Genomic DNA, 20,916 nt, shown 5'->3' on the forward strand with positions numbered 1-20,916 from the left:
AACCTGGAAGAAGAGAATTTTCTAGATAAAATGGCCTGGAGGGGCACGTCTCATCTCCCTCCAGAGGGCACCTCCGGTGTTAAGATTTACTTCTCCCCTAGTCTTCCCCAAACACCCCAGCCCCTGACCCCACGGGCTGCTGGCAGGCTGGTGTGACCAGCCCCAAAGGGCTTGCTTTAAAGCCATGCCTTTGGAAGAAGCCCTCTTTCTCTCAAAAGTGCCTTTAAGGATAATTGTTGCCCAGAAACCACTTACCCCGTTTGTGCTCATGTTTGTACATGACAGACTGAGACTTGAGACATTAAGCTCAGGGTCTGGCTTTTCTCTTCCACCGCCCCTGGCATTTGTATGTGGAGGTGTGAGGCTGCCGTGTGCCCCAGGGGGGGAACTTGTCAGGCAAGAAGCAGACACCTGATTCCTGACTTTGGGGTTCAAAAGATACCATCTGTAGACAGACTGAGAGACTTGAAGTACAAAGAGAACAGGTTTCCGCCCAGAGACCTTACCATTCTAGACACACACCTGGGGAAAGAGCAGTGATGGGAGATGGGGAGAGCTCTGGAAATTCTTTTTTTTTTTTTAAGCTCATTTATTTATTTAGAGAGAGAGGCCGTGGGGGAAGAGAGGGCATGCAAACAGGGGCAGGGGCAGAGCGAGAGGGAGAGAGAGGATCCCAAGGAGGCTCCACGCTGTCAGTGCAGAGTCCAACTTAGGGCTCGAACCCGTGAACCATGAGATCATGACTTGAACTGAAATCAAGAGTTGGATGCTTAACCTACTGAGCCACCCAGGCGCCCCGCTCTGGAAATCCTAACGGCAGCACAGGAGCGGGAAGTTCTGCCCCGTCTTTATCTCCCACTGGAAGGCAATGAAGGGGCAGGATCTAAGATAGAGTTACCCTGGAGCCTGAACACCTTCTTGCTGGGAGTGCTGGGAGGTGCACAGGTGTGCCTGTGCCATGTGGGCATGAGGAGGGGACAGAGGGTCCCCTGGGCCACTGAGGAATGGGACACCACAGGCTTCTGAGTGGTGAGGGAGCCTCCAGTCCAATTTGCTAGGGCTGAGCAGGAGGGCAGTGCCTGTCAGGAAGGCCCAGGAGAAGGGATACCAGTATAGGGGGTGCTGGGAGGCAGCGGGGGAGCATTGATGCTTCTCTGTTGGTCATTTTCAAGGAGCAAAGAAAGGAACAGAGTCAGCAGGGACAGACGGCTGAGATCTGCCCCCGGGGAGGGCCATACACTGTCTGAGCTGAATATAACCGATGGGAAGAGGTCATAGGCCACAGACAAGAAGACGGCACTGACATAATCAAGGACTGAGATGTCAGGATGAATTGCAGGGGCCCCGAATGTGGAGGGGAGGCCCCTAGAATTGAGCCTCGGGAAGGCAGAACACAGAAGGACATTTTAATTCTGAGTATGAAATGTTGAAGAAGGCAAAAGATTACCGCATGTCCTTTGAATGTCCTACTGTCGTGTGGGAAAATTAGCCCACCTAAGGGTCATCTAATACTCTAGGGTGGTGGTCTCAAAGCGTGGTCCAGAGACCCCTGGAGGTTCCCCTTCAGAGGCTCGTGAGGTCAAATGCCTTTCACGGTGATTCAAGATGTTATTGGCCACCCATACAGGAACCCCCACATTGGATTGTTAAGAGACAAATAATAATAATAATAATAATAATAATAATAATAATAATAATAATTCTGCTCCTTAGGCACATACCTAGACTGTACTTCCCAGCTTCTCCGTGGCTAGGTTGGCCCTGTGAGTTCTAGCCAATAGCTTATTGGTAGACGTGATGTCCTCAACTCCCACACCTGGCCCAAAGGCCTCCCACCGGTGACCATCCATGTTCCATGTTCTCCCCTCTGGCTGGTTGGAGTGAAACAGTCTTCCCTCCCCGCCCCTCCCCCCGAGGGCAGGACAATCTGGGGGACAGCCTGTTGACAAGGGCAAAACAGGAAGCTGGATCTCAGAATCCCTGCTTAGGAGAGAGCCACCTCTAGAGAAGGCTCCAGTTGGAAAGAAAGAGACAAGAAATAAACTTTCATTGTGTTAAATCACTGAGCCTTCAGGGCTTATCTGTTACTAATACAATGAGCTTCACACTCTGCAGACTGAGGCCACTTATCTGGAGTTAACTGCTATTGTCAAATTCAATGCATGGCAAATGTGATCTGACAAATCCCTCATTTGTTTGGCAGCCCTTCAGGTTTTGACATCAGCTGTTATTGTGCTGTGTGACAACGAGGCCATCAATAACAAACATTTCACAAAAATGGTTGTAATAGCTTCTGCTTTCTCAAAGACAAACTAATTTCCTTCTCTTTCCTCCTCCAGTACCTACCCTTGGCATCAGTCAGTAATTGCTTCTGAAGCTATGCACATCATCATCATTAAAACCGTGGCATTGGGGCGCCTGGGTGGCGCAGTCGGTTAAGCGTCCGACTTCAGCCAGGTCACGATCTCGCGGTCCGTGAGTTCGAGCCCCGCGTCAGGCTCTGGGCTGATGGCTCGGAGTCTGGAGCCTGTTTCCGATTCTGTGTCTCCCTCTCTCTCTGCCCCTCCCCCATTCATGCTCTGTCTCTCTCTGTCCCAAAAATAAATAAAAAAGCGTTGAAAAAAAAAATTAAAAAAAAAACAAAACCGTGGCATTAATAGGCATATTCTATCTAGAACAGGGGGGCTTGATGATCCTGTTGCCGTCCAGACTGGTCGTATCAGGACTGTGAAGGGTAGCAGAACACGCTGCTTTGGCCCCAGGATTATTTGGAGCTGGAGGCAGTTGAGAAAAAGCAGGTACCAGAAAGCTCAAAGCGGGTGCCAGAAAGCTCTCTGCCCTCCCCAGTTGCCTCAAAGCGGAACATAAATTTGGAAAGGTGTCCCCTCCTCCCCTCTTGGCTGGGAAAGAAAGAAGTTAATCACCAGAGATAACTGAGACCCTTATCAGCCCAGAGACTGGCACCAAAGGAACGTATATAACCAACTATGCTAAAACTAGCCCTTGTCCACCATTGGTTTTCCTATATATTTGCCACCCTAGAAACTCAGGTGGCTTCTCTACAAATTTCTTTACAAATGTATCATTCTTCTATTAAGATCCTATACGCGCCAAAGCTCTAACCACCCCTCTGAGTTACTCATCACAGAGCACTCCCATCTGTATCCGATGCACATGCCAATAAACTTTTGTTTGTTTTTCTCTCATTCATTTGTCTTTATCAGTGTAACTTGCAGGGCCCCATCAATGAATAAAAGGCAAGTAGAGAGAAAACAGGAACTTACCTGGAGGTCAGGCTCCCCTCTTTATGTTGGGGAGAGACTCAGTAGAATCTAAGAACACATCAACCAGGACAGAGGAGGAGTTCAAAATTGCCGTATGAGAGATGGTCGAGGGACTGAGAGAAAAAGAAAATACCAGGAAGACGTGGTAACTGTCTTAACCTATTTGAAAGGCTGTCATGTTGAAGAGGGATTAGATTTACACTCTGGCCCCAAGGGGCAAAGCAGAACCAACTGGCTGAAGGCTCCTCGTGAGAAATATTTCAATAAAGAAAGAACTTTCTAACAGGGCAAAGATATGCACGAATGGAGGTGACTGGTGTGGAGGAGGAAGTTACTGCTGATTTAAAGGCAGAGAGGGGAGGGAGAGAAGAAGGCAACAACAGAGGCTTCTATACAGAGGAAACAACATGGTCGGGTTTCATTTGAAGATTAGGAGTTTTCTGCCCTGGGTTAACTTTGAAGCAGACTACTTCATTGTTCTGGAAAAAAAAAACCCAAACACTCCTAAAGACCTTTTGTTATGCAAATACAGGACACAGACCCTTTTCTGGAATGACAGGTCTGAGAGCCTGGCTCTCAGGTGCTCAACTCCCTTGCATAGTAATAAAAAATAGTTTTCATTTTCTGTGGACAAGGCACATCTCTACTGATTGTGTTTCTGGGAGAAAAATGTTTCTTTCTAGATACGGGTTTGGACTACATGCACTGCTGCTTAATTATGACTCGTCCTTGTGGAGGTAAGAATGTGTATTCTGGCCTCGCCAGTTGCTCAGAAGACGGTGGGAAGGCCAGGCCAGCCACCTTCACCCTGAACTGGACGCAGGTGCAGGCCTGGACTATGTCACGCTCACTTTCCAGGGATGGGTGAACCAGACTTGGAGAAAATACTGGTGTAGGTGCCCAGCTTTGACGGCTCCACGGTGAGGCTCTGGGACGGTGTTCCTCAGAGCCTGGTCCGAGGGTAGATCTGTTCAGTTTAAAGAATAATTAAAAAAAACAACTTCTGTGTCATCAATCACCAGTCAGAATAGAGCATCAGTTTCCAGATCAAGTACGCTGTATGCCTTCCACTCACAGATCCTTCATTCCATAGCTTGTCTTTATGGTTTTAACATCTAGGGATCCCTAAAGACCATCTTCTCAGCTTTGCTGGTTTTTGAACTTGAATTACATTGAATCATATTCTGTGTATCCTTCTTTGATTGGCTATTTTTATTCATGAATCATCCATGGTGATGTGTGTTGATGTGTTTCATTTCTTTGTAGTGCTCACTGGTGTTCCATATACCACCGTTTGTCTAATTTACAGTTGACGGCCACTTGGGTTATTTGTCTCGTTGTTGTTATTAAGACAATGATACGATAGACTTTCTTGTACGTGTTTCCCAGTGCACATGTGCAAGAATTTCTCTGTGGTAGTGGTTCTCAAAATGTGGTCCCAGCATCAGATCACCTGGGAACTTGTTAGAAATGAAAAATCTGAATTCTCTCTCTCTAGACCTACTGAATCAGAAATCTCTCTAGACCTGGAAGAGGGGTCTAGCAATCTGTGGGTGTTTTTTTTTTGAAGATTTTATTTTTAAGTAATAAAAACTGAGCCACCCAACATGTGGCTCCTTACTACCCCGAGATCGAGTCGCATGCTCTTGGGGCGCCTGGATGGCTCAGCTGGTTCAGCGTCCGACTTCAGCTCAGGTCATGATCTCACAGTTGGTGAGTTTGAGCCCCACGTCGGGCTCTGTGCTGACAGCTCAGAGCCTGGAGCCTGCTTCAGATTCTGTGTCTCCCTCTCTCTGCCCCTCTCCCACTCACTCTCTGTCTCTCTCTCAAACATAAATAAATCACTAAAAAAAAAAAAAAGAGTCGCATCCTCTACTGACTGAGCCAGCCAGGCTTCTAGCAATCTGTGTTTAACAAGCCCTCCAGGTGTGCTAATTTCGGAGCAAAGTCTGAGAACCGTGCTCTAGGGTATGTGCCTTGGAATGAAATTGCTGGGTTCCTGTGCAAGTTTGCTAGATCAAGTCAATCTGTTTTCCAAAGTGATTATGCTAATTTACACATTAACAGCAAAGTATGAGAGTCCCTGCTTTTCCAACCCTTGCTGACACTTAGTTTTGTCAGTCTTTTTACTCTAGCTATTCACGTGGGTCTGAAGTGGTACTTCCTAGAGGTTTTAATTTCCATTTCACTTTTCAGTAATGAGGTTGAGTGATGTGTAGGACAGAGCCCCAAAGGGAAAGGGGTGGCATACTTAACACACTCCACTTAGGATAATGTGTGTGTGTGTGTGTGTGTGTGTGTGTGCGCGCGCGCGCGCGCGAGCACGCGTGCTTGTGTGTGTGTGAAGTAGTTTAAAAAAATTTTTTTTTAATGTTTATTTATTTTTGAGGGAGAAACAGACACAGAGCGTGAGCTGGGGAGGGACACAAAAAGAGAGGGAGACACAGGATCCGAAGCAGGTTCCGGGCTCTGAGTGGTCGGCACAGAGCCCGACACGGGGCTCAAGCCCACGAACCATGAGATCATGACCTGAGCCGAGGTTGGATGCTTTAACCCACTGAGATGCCCAGGTGCCCTGGGTTCTTTTTTAATTACACATGTATGTTCAATTTAATCAAATGAAGAATTCATATAATTTTTCCTATTTTCTGTGTTGATTATATTTATTAATTTTTGAAAACTAAACCAATTTGCATTCCTGAATAAACCCAACTTGGTCATGATGTGGTATCCTTTTTTATACACTGCTGGATTTGGCTTGCTAATATTTTGTTTAAGATTTTTACATCTGTGTTCATAAGTGAGATCGGCCTAATATTTTCCTTTCTTGTTATGAACTAGAGAGACAACCTTAAAGTCAAGGTTATATCTGCCTCACGAAATGAGTTGGGGAGATATCCCCCTGATTTACTATTCTCTGAAAGAGTATATGTAACATTGATATTATTATTTTTTCTTTAAGTGGTTGGTAAAATTTGCTAGTGAAGTCATCTGGACCTGGAGAATTTTTTAATGTATGTATATATGTATTGTATCTATGTATGTGATCTCCACACCCAATGCAGGGCTCGAACTCATGACCCTGACTTCAAGAGTCACACACTCTTCTAACTGAGCCAGCCAGGCATCCCTGGAATTTCTTTTTTTTTGGGGGGGGGGGGGAGGGGAGGAAGGTTTTTCATTATGGCTTCAATTTCTATAATAATTAATGATTATTAGGATTTCTTTTTTTTCCTTTTTGTAAATTATATTTTTGGGGAATTTATTTCATCAAAATTTTTAAATTAATTGGCATAAAGTTGTTCCTAATGCCTTATCATCTCTCTAATGTTTGAATTAAAAAGATAAGCCCCACTGGAGGTTAGAGAAAAGAAGCGTGTGAGGTCAGGGCATTGGTTCCCTCTTCTGTGTTAAAAAAAAAAAAAAATCAGTCTTGCCAATGATCTAACATTTTATTAATCTTTTCGAATAACTGACCTTTGACTATATTGATTATATCTATTATATGTTTATCTTACATTTCACACATTTCTGCTCTTGTCTTTATTATCTTCTTTACTTTCTTGGGGATCAATTTGCTTTCTTGGGGTGAGTGATAGACTTTCTTCTTTTCTAATGGGTGCATTAAGAATTATACATGCACAGGGAGGCTGGGTGGCTCAGTCTATTAAGCGTCTGACTTCGGCTCAGATTATGATCTCACAGTTTATGAGGTCAAGCCTTGCTTGGGGCTTCAGATCCTCTGTCCTGCCCTCTCTCTCTACCCCTCCCCTGTGTGTGTGCATGCTCTCTCTCTCCCTCTCAAATAAACATTGAAAAACAAAAAGGAATTATACCTTCCTAAGAATAGCATTAATTTCATCACACAAATTCTAATGTGTACTACTTTCATTATTGTTCTAAATATTTTCTATTTTCCATTGGTGACATCATATTTTATCCATAGGTTAGTTAGAAGTAAATTGCTTAATTTTCAAACATTTGGAGAACATGTATATATATATATATATATATATATATATATATATACACACACACACACGTATATGCATATATATACGTATATGTATATATACATATATATGTATATACGCACATATGTATGTATACATATATGCGCATATGTACGTATATGTATATATATACATATATATATATACACATATATATATACATACGCTATAATTTTGTTTCTGACTTTTAGCTAAATTTCACTGTGGCTGAAGAATGCTTTCTGCAAGATTTCATTTCATTGAAACTTGTTGAGACTTGTCTTATGGCCAAACATATGGTCAATTTTTCTAAATATTTCATGTGCAATTAAAAAGAATGTGTATCCTACAGATGTTGGGTGCAGTACTCTCTACATGTTAATTAGGTCAGTTTTGCTGATACTGTTTTTTTCATATATTCTAAACCCTTTCTGTGTTTTTAATCTGCTTGTTCTGTCAATACTGAGATAGGGTGTATTAAAATCTCTATCATTGGGGAATTTGTCTATTTCTTCTTTTACATTTGGCAGTTTTTACTTCTACACTTTTGAGGCTATTTCATAGCTGCATGCAGACTTAAAATTTTATATCTTCCTGGTAGATTGAATATTTTACCACTGTGAAGAGTACATCTTTGTAGCTAGTAATGGCTTTTGCTGTAATATCTTCTTTGTGTGATTTTAATGCAGTAATACAAACTTTCTTTTGCTTAGTTTTCAAATAGCATATTTTTTCTCTTTTTCCTTTCAGATTTTCTGTAGCCTAATGTTTAGGCAGCTCATCCAAAATATTTTATTAAACCTGACAATCTTGGGGTGCCTGGGTGGCTCAGTCTGTTAAGCATCCAACTTGGGCTCAGGTCATGATCTCATGGCTTGTGAGTTCTAGCCCCGTGTTGGATTCTGTGCTGACAGCTCAGAGCCTGGAGCCTGCTTCGGATTCTGGGTCTCCCTCTCTCGCTGTCCCTCCCCCACTCATGCTCTCTCTCTCCTTCAAAATAAATAAACATCAAAAAAAATGTAAACCTGGAAAGCTTTGGTTTTCATTGGAACATTTATTCTGTTCAATTTTATAATATATTCTGTTGTATTCGTCCTGCTTCCTCTCCGCTCCTTTTAAATGTATTACTAGATAGTTTCCATGCACAGAAACTCATGTCCATGAGGGGCAGGCGTGGGAATGGACATCATAATGTTGTGGCAACAATTTGGAAACAAGACTGCTTCTTTTCATCATTGTTGCCGTTGTCACCTCGGAGCGTGGTCCCAGTACGGACAGATTTCCTTAAGTGGGAAATTGGGGTTACTATGAACATTGTGATTTTTAATTTCTTTTCGCTTCCTGAGCAACACAGGGCAGGTCTTTGTACCAGATCAGATCCCCGTTCTCTGGTTTGTCACTCATGGTTTACAAGGACACCTTTGCCCTTCCTGTATTTCTTATGCTGCCCTTACTCGCTCTCAGGGATGACGGCCATGTAGGATGTTATAGAGGTATGGCTTGCCAGAACTAACAGTAAGGAAACTTACTTACGAGGCTTGCTAACCTACCCATTTTTGAACCACTGGCCTCTGAGTGGACTGAATGTTGAACTGTGGCCTGAACGGACTCTTAGGTTCTCGGTTCTGTGCTAGGGCGCCCACCAGCCGGTAGGTGGTACCAGCAGAATTTGAACTCAGGCCTTGAACACCAAGTCCTGCCTTCTTGTCTACAATGTTATCAATGAGAACGAATGAGAATCAGAATTTTAATCTTTCTAGGTGAAGTGTTTTAGCTCCATGGCATATTTTCAAATTACTATATTTTAGTCTATTGTTCTGAAATTTCACCATACTGTGTACAGGGCAGAGTCTTTTATTTTATTATTTTAAATTTTTTTTAACGTTTTTATTTATTTTTGAGACAGAGCCATCAGCCCAGAGCCCGATGCGGGGCTCGAACTCACGGACCGCGAGATTGTGACCTGAGCTGAAGTCAGACGCTTAACCGACTGCGCCACCCAGGCGCCCCAATTATTATTCGTTTTTATTGTGCATGTGTTCAAGGGCCCATTCGATTTGAGATATTTTTCTTTCCTCAGCTCTAGGAGATTTTGTTGTACTATTATTTGCTTTACAATGTCTCTCTCCTTCTAGAATTCCTTCTCGAGGAGTAATAGAAATTCTAGATCTACATTCTTCAGTCTCTGCCTCTGTGGGCCCATTGTCTTCTCCTCTCCAGTCTGTGTATCAAATCTCTCTCTGCCCCTTTCTAAAAAAGTTTTTATTTGAGAGAGCAAGCGCAAGCATGAGTGGGGGAGGGGCAGAGGGAGAGAGAGAGAGAGAGAGAGAGAGAGAGAGAGAGAGAGAGAGAGAGAATCTCAAGCAGCCTCCACACTCAGCATGGAGTCCAACTCGGGGTTCGATCCCAGAACCCTGAGATCACGACTTGAGCCGAAATCAAGAGTTGGACCGTCAACCGACAGAGCCTCCCAGGTGCCCCTGCCCATCTTACAAAAACACTTGTGATGGCATTTAATTAATGAATTGATTAATTAGTTAATCAATTAATTTTCCTTTTTGTTTATTTTCTTGCAAGACTGCTTCTTTGTCCTCAGATAATTTGGTATATACCACACTGCACTGTCTCAGAACAGGACACTTCATACGCGGAGATAAACCTCAGTAAAAACTGCTATAGCAAATGACACGTTTATCTTTGCTTCTGTTCCCCAAGCTAAATGGAAGCCTTAAGCGTATCCCATATGTTACTGACTAAAGGTAACAACTTTATTCTTCACTTTGGCAATGCTGGTGTCTGAAGCTGGCGATCACCTCCACAGAGAGGAAAGTCTTACGAAAATAACAAATGTTCTTTTCCTCCCATGAACAGATGAGTGAAAGCTTGGTTAGCACTGGTAACTTTGTAGCTTTAAATACCTGTTGTGGTTTTTATTTGCAAAACCATTTGTTCTCAAAGCTGACTCTTTTGCACTTCTTTGCATAGAAACTTCTGATTTTCTGTTCTGAATACACTTGTCTCTGAGTCTTCTCATACAATCCACGTTTCTCTTACTGGAGAATAAGCAGATAAAGTGTGAGGGATGCAACCATGGGGCACTGCCCACAGTAATAGGAAAGGTGGAAATATATGTCCAACAATACACAGATATTTTCATACAGGATGTTAAGTAGACAAAAAAAGAAAATATGATACACATAGGATCTTCCATGTTCTAATTTATTTCATCTTAAAAAAAATTTTTTTGACATGTATTTATTTTTTGAGACACGGGCATAGCGTGAGTGGGGCAGGGACAGAGAAAGAGGGAGTCACAGATTCCAAAGCAGGCTCCAGGCTGAGCTATCGGCACAGAGCCCGACGTGGGGGTCCAACTCGGGGATGGCGAGATCCTGACCTGAGCCGAAGTCAGATGCTTAGTGGACTGAGCCACGCAGGCACCCCTAATTTATTTCATCTTTACAGCAATGCTAGATACAAGCTTCATGAGGCCAGGGATTTGTGTCTGGAACGGTGCCTGGCACATAGCAGTCCCTCAGTATATATTTGTGAGTGTTTGTGCCATGAGTCTTTATTTTACAGTCATGGGGTGGGAGCAGTGAAGATTAAATCACTTGCATCAAGTGGTAAGAGGCAGAGCTGGGTTTCCAGACCACACTCTCCCCGGTGTGCTTGCGGTCTCAGCGAGAAGGGGCTAGCACTGAGCTATTTGTGCACCCGAAAAACCCACAGACACAAAACGGTACCACCGTTTTTGCAAAAGTTGTGCAAACGCAAGAACGCACACAAAAGTGTACCTGAGCGTGTGCGTCTGGGACGGGGCAGGAAAGGAGAGTCCAGATCGGTGGTGGAGGGAAGAAAACAAAAGAAAATGCAGAGGGACCTTGCTCTCGCCACAGATGATGGTCACAAGCCATGGAGCAGAAGTGGCCCAAGTCCTTGCACCAGTGGCCCCAACATAAATAGCAAGCTTGTAACAACAACAATAGTAATGATAAATAGTAACCTTGACGGACGCGACAAATGATGGATGGAGGTGAGAAAGTAGCGATAGTGGGTAAAACAATTTTTCCAAAAGGTTTCGCTGTGAAGGGGAGCAGAAAATGGGGCAGCAGATGGGGCGAGGGTTGAGGGTTCAAGGATTTTATCTGTGCTTCGGTAGCTTTCTGAGATATAATTCACACATCCTACCGTTCACTAGTGTGAAGTATACAGCCCAGTGGTTTTTAGTATTTTCACAGAGTTGTGCAACCATGTCCACAGTCAACTTTGGAACGTTCTCATGACCCCCAAAAGAAATTCTGGTCCCACTAGCCGTCACCACACACTTTCCCAACTCCTTCATCCCTAGGCAACCACGAATCTTCTTTCTTTCTCTACATATTTGCCTCTTTAGGCATTTCATGTGAATGGAATGATATGTGGCCTTTTGTGTCTGGTTTTTACGTACTGGCCATGATCTTCAAGTTTCATCCACGTTGTAGCATGTATTGGTAGTTTATTTCTTTTATTGCCAAATAGTATTCATTGTACGAACATACCACATTTTATTTAGCCATTCATCCGTTTGTGGACATTTGGGTTGTTTCCACTTTTTCGGCCATTATAAATAATGCTGCTAGAAGATCCTTGTACAGATTTTTGTGTGGACATGTGTTTTCATTTTGCTGGGGTAGCTGGGTCACATGGTAACTCTATGTTTAGCTTTTTGAGGTACTGCCCGACTGTTTTCCAAAGTGGCTGCACCATTTTACATTCCCACTCATTGGGTGGGAGGGTTCCAATTTCCCACATCCTCTCCAACACTTGTATTTTTTCTTCTCTCTCTCTCTCTCTCTCTCTCTTTATTTTTTATTTATTTATTTTTTTAAATTTTTTTTTCAACGTTTTTAATTTATTTTTGGGACAGAGAGAGACAGAGCATGAACGGGGGAGGGGCAGAGAGAGAGGGAGACACAGAATCAGAAACAGGCTCCAGGCTCCGAGCCATCAGCCCAGAGCCTGACGCGGGGCTCGAACTCACGGACCGCGAGATCGTGACCTGGCTGAAGTCGGACGCTTAACCGACTGCGCCACCCAGGCGCCCCTCTCTCTCTCTTTTTAAAAGTAGGCTCCATGCCCAATGCAGGGCTTGAACTCATGACCCTGAGATGAAGACCTGAGCTGAGATCCAGAGTCAGATGCTCAACCAACTGAGCCACCCAGTCGTCCCTCCAACACTTATTATTTTCTGTCCTTTTGATCATAGCCATCCCAGCAGGTGCGAAGTATCCCATTGTGATTTTGATGAGCATTTCCCTCCCTGACAGCTAGTGGTATTAAGCATCTTATAAATGTGTCTTTTCTTTTTCAAGAGGAGTGGATAGAAAGTATGTTTATAAAGGGACGACCTAGGGAAGGGGGAACTTGATGACACAGGAGATGTTGGGGTCTCTGTAGGAGCGAAGCCCGCAGAAGAGGAGAGAGAGAATGAGGGGTCTCGGCCTCAAGCCAATGGACTGGCTTTGGATGGAGAAGGGAAGGGTACTTCAACTCCCTCAGCTGGCTTGGAGAAGAGGAGGCTGGTGGAACAGCAGGTAGGACTCCAGATTTGGAGATGCAAGGATGGGAGCCTTCCTGTTAAAAGTTTGTATTTTTTTCCATGAAGTACCAGGTGAGCGCCTCTCCTGGGGATGGTACACGAGGCAGAAAGTGTGGAAAGGCTGAGTCAAGAACTAGAAGATGTGTGGCAGTTACCCAGACGGTGGGAAGCACTGGGCGTGCTGGGCGGCTCTGAACACCTGTGGTCGTGAACTTGGAGGTGCCCAGGCCAGGCTGGTGGAAGAGTTTCGCTGGGCACATCCTGTGGCTTGGCCACAGGTGGGGAGAAAGCAGTTACAGAGAGGTGGCGAGAAGGAGGGTGTTGCCAGGAGCGGGATGAGCAAGGGAAGGGTGGGGGGAGACTTGCAAGGGAGTGTTTATCAGGATGGGCCCTGGGATCAAAGGAGGAGGAGGCCCGAAGTGAAGACTGGAAGGGCTGCTGAAGAGTGAGACACTCTCAGTGTCATCAAACAGTTGTAGTCCAGAAAGCACTAGAACGTGTGGGCTGGAAGGACAGGAAGTTAGTTGGAATTTGTTTTTACATAGACTTTAGTTTTTAGGTCCACAGCAAACCTGGGTCAAAGGACAGAGATTTCCCACACACCCCCTGCCCCCACACCTGCGTAGTGCCCCCCATTAGTAATGCCTCCCACCAGAGTGGTACGTTTGTTGCGGTGGGTGGACCGTGGGCCCGCACCGAGACGTCACAACCACGCAAAGTCCGTGGCTTACGTTGGGTGTCACCGTTGGTACATTGTACGGGTTTGGACCGGTGCATAATGACACACATCCATCCGTAGGGTATCATACCCTAAAAATCCTCAGGGCGCCTGTTCATCCTTGTCCTTCCTCCCCCAGCCCCGCACCAATCGTTGATCTTAGGCAGTGTCCATAGCTTCGCCTCGCCAAGAATGTCACAGGGCTGGCAGCCATTTCAGATGTGCATCTTTCACCTAGTAACACGCATTTAAGGTTGCTCCACGTCTTTTCGTGACAGAGGTGGGGTTTTTGAAGGGGACATTTCAGAGCTGGTGCACTTGTCGGTGAGGAAGAAGGTCCAGCCAGCTGCAGTCAGGCAGATGGGAAGGTTGCAGGGGCCCAGAGGTCAGGATGGCCGGAGTCTCCTTTCCCAGAGTCCGCAAAAGGGGAGCCTTGGGGCGCCTGGGTGGCTCAGCTCAGTCGGCTAAGCGGCCCACTTTGACTCAAGTCATGATCTCACAGTCCATGGGTTCGAGCCCCGCGTCGGGCCCTGTGCTGACAGCCCGGAGCCTGGAGCCGGCTTCAGATTCTGTGTCTCCCTCTCTCTCTGCCCCTCCCCTGTTCATGCTCTGTCTCTCTCTCAAAAATAAATAAACATTAAAAACAAAGGGGGGTGCGCCTGGGTGGCTCAGTTGGTTGAACGTCTGACTTCAGCTCAGGTCATGATCTCACGGGTTCAAGCCCCGGATTGGGCTCTGTGCTGACAGCTCAGAGCCTGAAGCTTGTTTTGGATTCTCTCAGAATTCATTTGCATGTCATTTCTCCAGGAGACAAAACAAGGCGTCCAGCAAGGCCCCTCTTACCCTTCTGGATGGCCACCTCTGATATGGCTTGAAGTACCTACTGTGACCCTGTCCTCGGTGCCCACAGCTCGGCACATAAGGGCCTGGGCGTGTGAGCCCGTGGTGTGAGAGGACCCGGGTGGGCGTGTGAAAACCCAGGGCCCAGGAACCGTGTCTGCTTACCAGGTGTGGTTGAACACCACATGCCTGTGAACATGTTGAGGAGAGCGGCAGGCAGGGGTGCTCTGCAACACGGGGACAGGCCCAGGGCCAGGAAATGGTGTCTGCCCTTCGCCATAAACTGTCAGCAGGCACTTTGAACCAGGTTTATGGCCTTGGCCGGGTTCCTGCCTTTGGAGGTCTCAGACTGTACATCATCCCAAAGTCCGGGACGCTTGGAGGTGGGCGAAGAGAGGAGGACAGTTCACGCCGCCAAAATCAGATTAAGACGAACATCCCGAGTGGCCCTGGTGGGGCGAGAAGCCACACAGGGCTGTGTGATTTGCGGCTTCCTGTTCTGGCATTCCCGACGGCAGGAATGGGGCAGGAGGAAGAGGGTTCTGATCCCTGGAAACTGCAGGGGCGGCCAGGTCTGTTTTTAGCCTCTGCTGGGGGTGGGGGTGGGGGTGGCTGGCTCCCTTGTCCCCTCATACTCTTGGCTGACCCCTGGGCAGCTGGGCCCGGAGTGGCGGGCAGGGCCTTTCTTGTTCCCATCCGGGGCCAGCTCCATCTGTCCCCCAGGCCTGTCCTGCACTCACCAAGCTGGGAGGGAGTGTCTGGGGCAGTTTGGAAAGGGAGCCGCTTCTGCATTAGCAGCGCTGGGAAGACAGGACTGAGCAAAGCCGGGCATGAATCTGCGGGGCTAATGAAGTCAGGATGAGCCAGCCCAGGAACTTCAGGGTCGAGGACAATGGGAGTTTTGAATTTGAGGGGAGGAATACACAGCCAGGGAAGTCCTCTGTCAGAGTCTGGAGTAAAGAACTGGGAAAGGAGGGAGGGGCAGAAAGGGCAGAAGTGATTTTCTAAGGCCTGAGGGAACAATGAGGTCATTGTTGGCCAATCAGAGTGAAGGATGGCATTTGAAAAGCCCCCTGGGGAACCGACAGTGCCACACTCTTGCCTCCGCCCCCTCTGGAGACTCCAGGAGGGGACAGCAGAGGTGGAGGCCCCCTGCTGCTGGGTGTTAATCCAGTGTTCCTGATTTCCCTTTGTGTGGTTTTCAGTGTGCTTGGAAGGATGTTCCCATGGGGAGGGGACAGTCCTCCCTGTTGTGAGGTGGCTTCTCTCCCTACAGGCCCTTTCCTCCCTGAATCCCTTCCCACAGGTTCAAGGTTCTCAGCAGAGCCCCATCCCTGGGCAGGTGGCACTCCCCACCCCCACCCCCAGCCCCTACCTCGGCTTCCATTTCATGAAGTACCAACTCACTGGCAGACGGGACTCCCAAGCTCCTTTGGGGATCCTGTCCTTCACATCCGTGACAGGTGGCCGTCCAGCCTCCCCTTGAGTATTTCCCAAGCCAGGAAGCCCACTATCTCACAGTGTAGCCATTCTAATTTTGGCTTATTTAATCTAGCTCCCTCTAACCTCCACTGATTTTACTACCTTAGAGCCTCGCAGAATACATTCAATTTCTTTCTAATATGGCAAGCCTGTCCACACTTGTAAGGATTGCTCTCACTTCCTGGTAGAGAGTAGTAGCTTTCCAGATAGTTCTGGCTCCGTCACCGCCCTCCCCCCCCCCCCCCCCCCCCCCCCCCCCCCCCCCGCTCTCAGGAACAGTTTCCTCATCATTTGCTTCCCCAGTTGCGCTGCTCTGAATATGCATCTGTTTCTCACATACTTACTTTTGGTGTTTATGCATTCATATTTCCAATTTATTCCACAAGAGACCTGGAGGGGTTTGCAGAGCATAAATGATAGGGCAGCATGATAAAAATGATGAAGGAAATGTTAGCGAAGGGGAAATCAATGCAGGAAATGTTGCCCCAAGACCAACGTAGTACATACAGTTCTCTGAACTTGGCTAGACGCAGGCCCTGTATTTGCCCATTGAGCTGACTGGCAACCAGATCACAAAGGGGAACGTGGACACTTACACGATTCAGTGCCCATCAGAGCAAACGGGAAACACAGCTATTCCTGGATCTGCAAATGAAAGGAAACTTTCTGAGTCCCCCTGGGGAAGAATGCATCTAGCATTTTTCTGAAGATAAATTCAAGAAAGGGAGTCTGGGTGGTTTAGTTGGTTGAGCTTCTGACTCTTGATTTCCACTCAAGTCACGATCCCAGTGTCATGGGATCAAGCCCCGCGTTGGGCCCCGTGCTAAGCATGGAGCCTGCTTAAGATGCTGTCTCTCTGCCTCCATCCCCTGCTCACACGCTCTCTCTCCAAAATCTAAAAAAAATATAAAATAAAATGTGTCTTTTTGTTTTTTTAAAAAAAAGATAAATTCAATAACACACTTACTCAAGCTGTTTCTTATAAAGTCATCTGTCAGTAGGGATGTAGGTTTTAACTCAAAAGCACATTTTCGATAAACATATACGCCCCAGCTTGTTAATGTGCCTCTCAAAATATGCCAATAAAATATCTCAGAATCAATCTGACCCAGGAAAATTACAATGAGATATCTCTGCCTGTTTTGGGACACTCTGTTTCTATTTCTGCAGCCTACAGTTGCATTAGCTTTTTGGACAGCGACATTGTTATCGACTCTTAGCAGTCTGCTCAAACCCATTCCTGCCGCCATGACGGGAACTGAATTTCGGCCAAGTTGTCTCCATCTTTTACTTGTGCAATTGATTTTTTGAACTTAAGTGCAGGACTCTCTTGTTTATCACGACAGGATACCATCTTGCGAGCATCACTCCATTTTTTTCCCATCCTGTTGATCATCTTTGATTTGGATTACAGCAACCGATATACCGTATTGCATCAAATCTAAGACTCTTCTAATTGTAAAGTGCACCATTAAAAACATTTCCTATGAAGACGGAAGAGACACTCCCAATGAAATTATGACATGCCATTGATGGTGTGATGCATTCGAGCTCAGACATTTAACATGTGCATGGTAGAATTAGAGAAATATGGTATTAATAAACTCGCATCCTGTCCTTTGCAATTTGATAATCCCATCTCCCACAGCACATTTACTGGGTGTTCGCAAAAGGCACCCCACTGATGAAAACGCTGAGCTGGACAAGGCAAGGACCACGGGGGAGCCCTCTCGGGCTTTCTCGTTCATTTGTTTGCACATCCACTCATCAAATAAATATTAAGGGATCTGGTCAGAGCACAAAAGATATAGGTCACAAAAATGAAGAAGATCTGGTCCCTTCGATCCCAGTCTGTAATTTGCACGTTAATCTGTTGACGCACACCGTCTGGGCCTGATTATTTGGGCCCGTTGGGGTCCCCTTAACTGAGCTGTTGTCACACCAGAACTTGAGGCTCAGTCAGGAAGGGCGACTGAAGGAGGATGGGACAGAGCAGTAGAGGGGCCAGGACCTGGTCCCTGATTGCAGGGAGAAGTAAGTAAATAAGGAGGTCATAATGCCTGAAGGGTGAGTTGGATTCAGAAAGAACGGGCACCAGACAAGACTTGTCACAGTTGTCAATCCTCAGGGTCAGGTACTTGGGCAGGTGACTTCCAGAGGTCTGAGCACGCACGGGCACTAGGACAAGGGTCCGGGTCCAGACGGTGACAGTAGAATAGGGCACCAAAGACCCCCCAGCCTATGCTTTGCTTCTGTATAGGAGCTGGACCCCAGGAGGCAGGACCAGCCAGGCCTAAGAACCAGGTTCCAAGACTGTGGACTGGTCCTGTTTCCTCAGCTGTCACAGAGTGGGGCTGTGTGGCAGTGGACAGGCGTGGGCAGAGACTTTCTCCTGGGGGCAGTAAAAGTTTGGGCCTGGCCTCAGTGTAGAGCGGGGGGAGCCAGCCCCCGCGCTGCTGACATGCAACCAAGAAGGAAACTCGGGGGAGAAGGTGGAGAAGAACATAGGATGCCTGTTTCTGAGATGCAGTCTGAGGTCCCCTGATGCCTTGCCCCGGAGGCAGACAGAGAGTGCTAAGGTCTCTGACACATGGCATCCCAGTCCATGGGCTGGTGGATAACAACACGAGCACATGCAGCTGTGAAGACCTGGGGGCGGGCAGAGGCAGAGGGAGGAGGCAGTGAGTTCTCATTCTCCTTCTGGAAGGCGATCACTGTTTCATCCATCCTTCAAGACAACCAACGAACACTGCTTTGTGAAGCATCTACTCCCTGCAAGGTGTAGGAGGGGTGCAACTGGGGGAAGGCACTTGAGAACCATCTCTAAGAGTATCTGCCTAGGGGTGCCTGGGTGGCTCAGTCAGTTAAGCATCTGACTTTGGCTCAGGTCATGATCTCGCGGTCCGTGAGTTCGAGCCCCACGTCAAGCTCTGTGCTGATGGCTTGGAGCCTGGAGCCTGCTTCGGATTCTGTGTCTCCCTCTCACTCTGTCTCTCCCCCGCTCGTCCTCTGTCTCTCTCTCTCTCAAAAATAAACATTAAAAGAAATTTTTTTAAAAGAAAGGACCTCATCCCAATATTAAAAAAAAAAAAAAAAAAAAGAATCTCAGTGCCTAACGAGGAAGGTAAGACATGAACTCAAATACTTCAGTCTTTGGGATTAAGTCTTCTGTGGCTGCAACATGAAAGATGGCCCAGCAGTCTCTCTGAAGCCCCACCCACCGACCCCCACCCCCACCTCCACCCCATGCCACAAACCACAACGCAGTCCCTCTGGGTCCTGACGTCCTGATGCCCTGGCCATCCGCTGTCACTTGCTTCAGGGCCTCCCCGTGTCTCTGCTCAAAGCTTGGAGATCTTAGTACAGATTTAGCATACAGACCACACAAAAAGAGAGGTGCTCTCCTAATTCGGTCAGAACCTCTTTGAGACCACGGGTCTGAGGGAGTTTACCTTCGTGTTAAGCAGAAGACATGTGGTCAAAAGATGCTTACAGTGGGGTCCCTGGGTGCCTCAGCTCAGTCGGTTGAGCACCCAACTCTTGATTTCGGCTCAGGCCATGATCCCAGGGTTGTGGGATCGAGCCTCGTATCAGGCTCCATGCCGAGCGTGAGCCTGCTTAAGAGTCTCTCTCTCTCCATCTGCCCCTCCCCCGGCTTGCACTGTCTCCCTAAACAAACAAACAAACAAACAAAAGACAAAGAAGCTTATGGAATACATTAAGCAGGCTAAAATGAAATGATTAAGATAGCAGCCTACTCATTAGTGTTTAAGTTCATTTTAAATCCACTATGGTATCCCCCATGTTTGACATTTATACTACCTCCATTTCATTAGTAGTAAAAATTGGGCTCAATGAAACTTTTTTTAAAAGTTTATTCATTTGAGAGAGACAGAGCAAGTGGGGGAGGGGCAGAGAGAGAGAGAGAGAGAGAAAGAGAGAGAGAATCCCAAGCAGGCTCCGCCCTGTCAGCGTGGAGCCCTGTGTGAGGCTCAAACTCAAGAACCGTGAGATCACGACCTGAGCCGAAACCGAGAGTCAGACACTTAACGGACCGAGCCGCCCAGGCAACCCTCAAACGTAACTGTTAACAATATCACTTTAAACATCCCAAACTTATTTGGGTTCTTTCATACTTTCTCTTGTTTTTAAAAGCAAAAGAGAGAGAGAGAGAGAGAGTCAAGGGTTAAACAGTACATGTATCGAGTGCTTGTTATGTACCAGACCTCAGGCAGCAGGAGCCACGGGGGTACAGAGATGTGACAAACTACGGTCACCGTCTGCGGTGACTTACAGTTAGATAGACCTCTTCCCAAGTTTAAAATTGCCATGTCACCCTTACTGGGACAAAAAGGCAGTTCCTTCTCTCTTAAGAGTTAAGGAATAAGTTCATCATGGTGGCTTAGAGTGATAATTATAAATCAAAGGCAGAACATTAGTTCACTCTCAGGTCAGAGTGGAATACAAATATAGCCGATTCAGGCCAAAGGCAACTTAATTCTAAATGAAGCACGGTGCCAGCGGCCAGGGTGTCAGGACAGCTTCATTACTGGCACTAACTCCGATTTCCCTCAGGCACACGCGGGACTAGACAGTGCCCTCTTGCTTTGAAGGAAGTCCCTTCCAAACACCCCATCCCTCTGGTTCTGTGTTTTTGCTTTCAAGAGAGAAAAAAAAAAGAAAGGTACAAGACCTAATTAAGTCACGAATTTAGATACAAACTTTAAAATGTGATTCTTGTAATCACCTTAAGTTCTGTTATTTTTTAACGTTTATCTATTTATTTTGGCAGAAAGCACATACGCGGGCGTGCGTGCACACACACGCACGCGCGCGCCCGCGCGCGCGTAGGGAGAGAATCCCATGCAGGCTCCGAGCTGTCAGCACAGAGCCCCCCCCCGTGTGGGGCTGGAACTCACAAACTGTGAGATCATGACCTGAGCTGAGATCAAGAGTCGGACCCTCAGCCGACTGAGCCACCCAGGCGCCCCACATTAAGTTCTGTTATTCACTAAGGCT

The 20,916-nt window shown here is 46.7% G+C and overlaps 1 long non-coding RNA gene across 2 annotated transcripts in view; it reads left to right on the plus strand.

The window, feature by feature from the left end:
- The window catches only part of LOC131504107 (uncharacterized), a 54,736-nt gene that overhangs the window by 18,184 nt on the left and 15,636 nt on the right, over window positions 1–20,916 (plus strand). The window contains exon 4 of one of the 2 annotated variants that reach the window (XR_009257779.1): window positions 2,340–2,411. The exons of the other annotated variant lie outside the window; for it this stretch is intronic. This is a non-coding gene — a long non-coding RNA (uncharacterized LOC131504107). Of the gene's footprint in view, window positions 1–2,339; window positions 2,412–20,916 lie in introns of those variants that run through there. 2 annotated transcript variants of the gene reach the window in all.

The sequence above is a fragment of the Neofelis nebulosa genome, chromosome 2, assembly GCF_028018385.1.
Source record: "Neofelis nebulosa isolate mNeoNeb1 chromosome 2, mNeoNeb1.pri, whole genome shotgun sequence".
Classification (NCBI taxonomy): domain Eukaryota; kingdom Metazoa; phylum Chordata; class Mammalia; order Carnivora; family Felidae; genus Neofelis; species Neofelis nebulosa.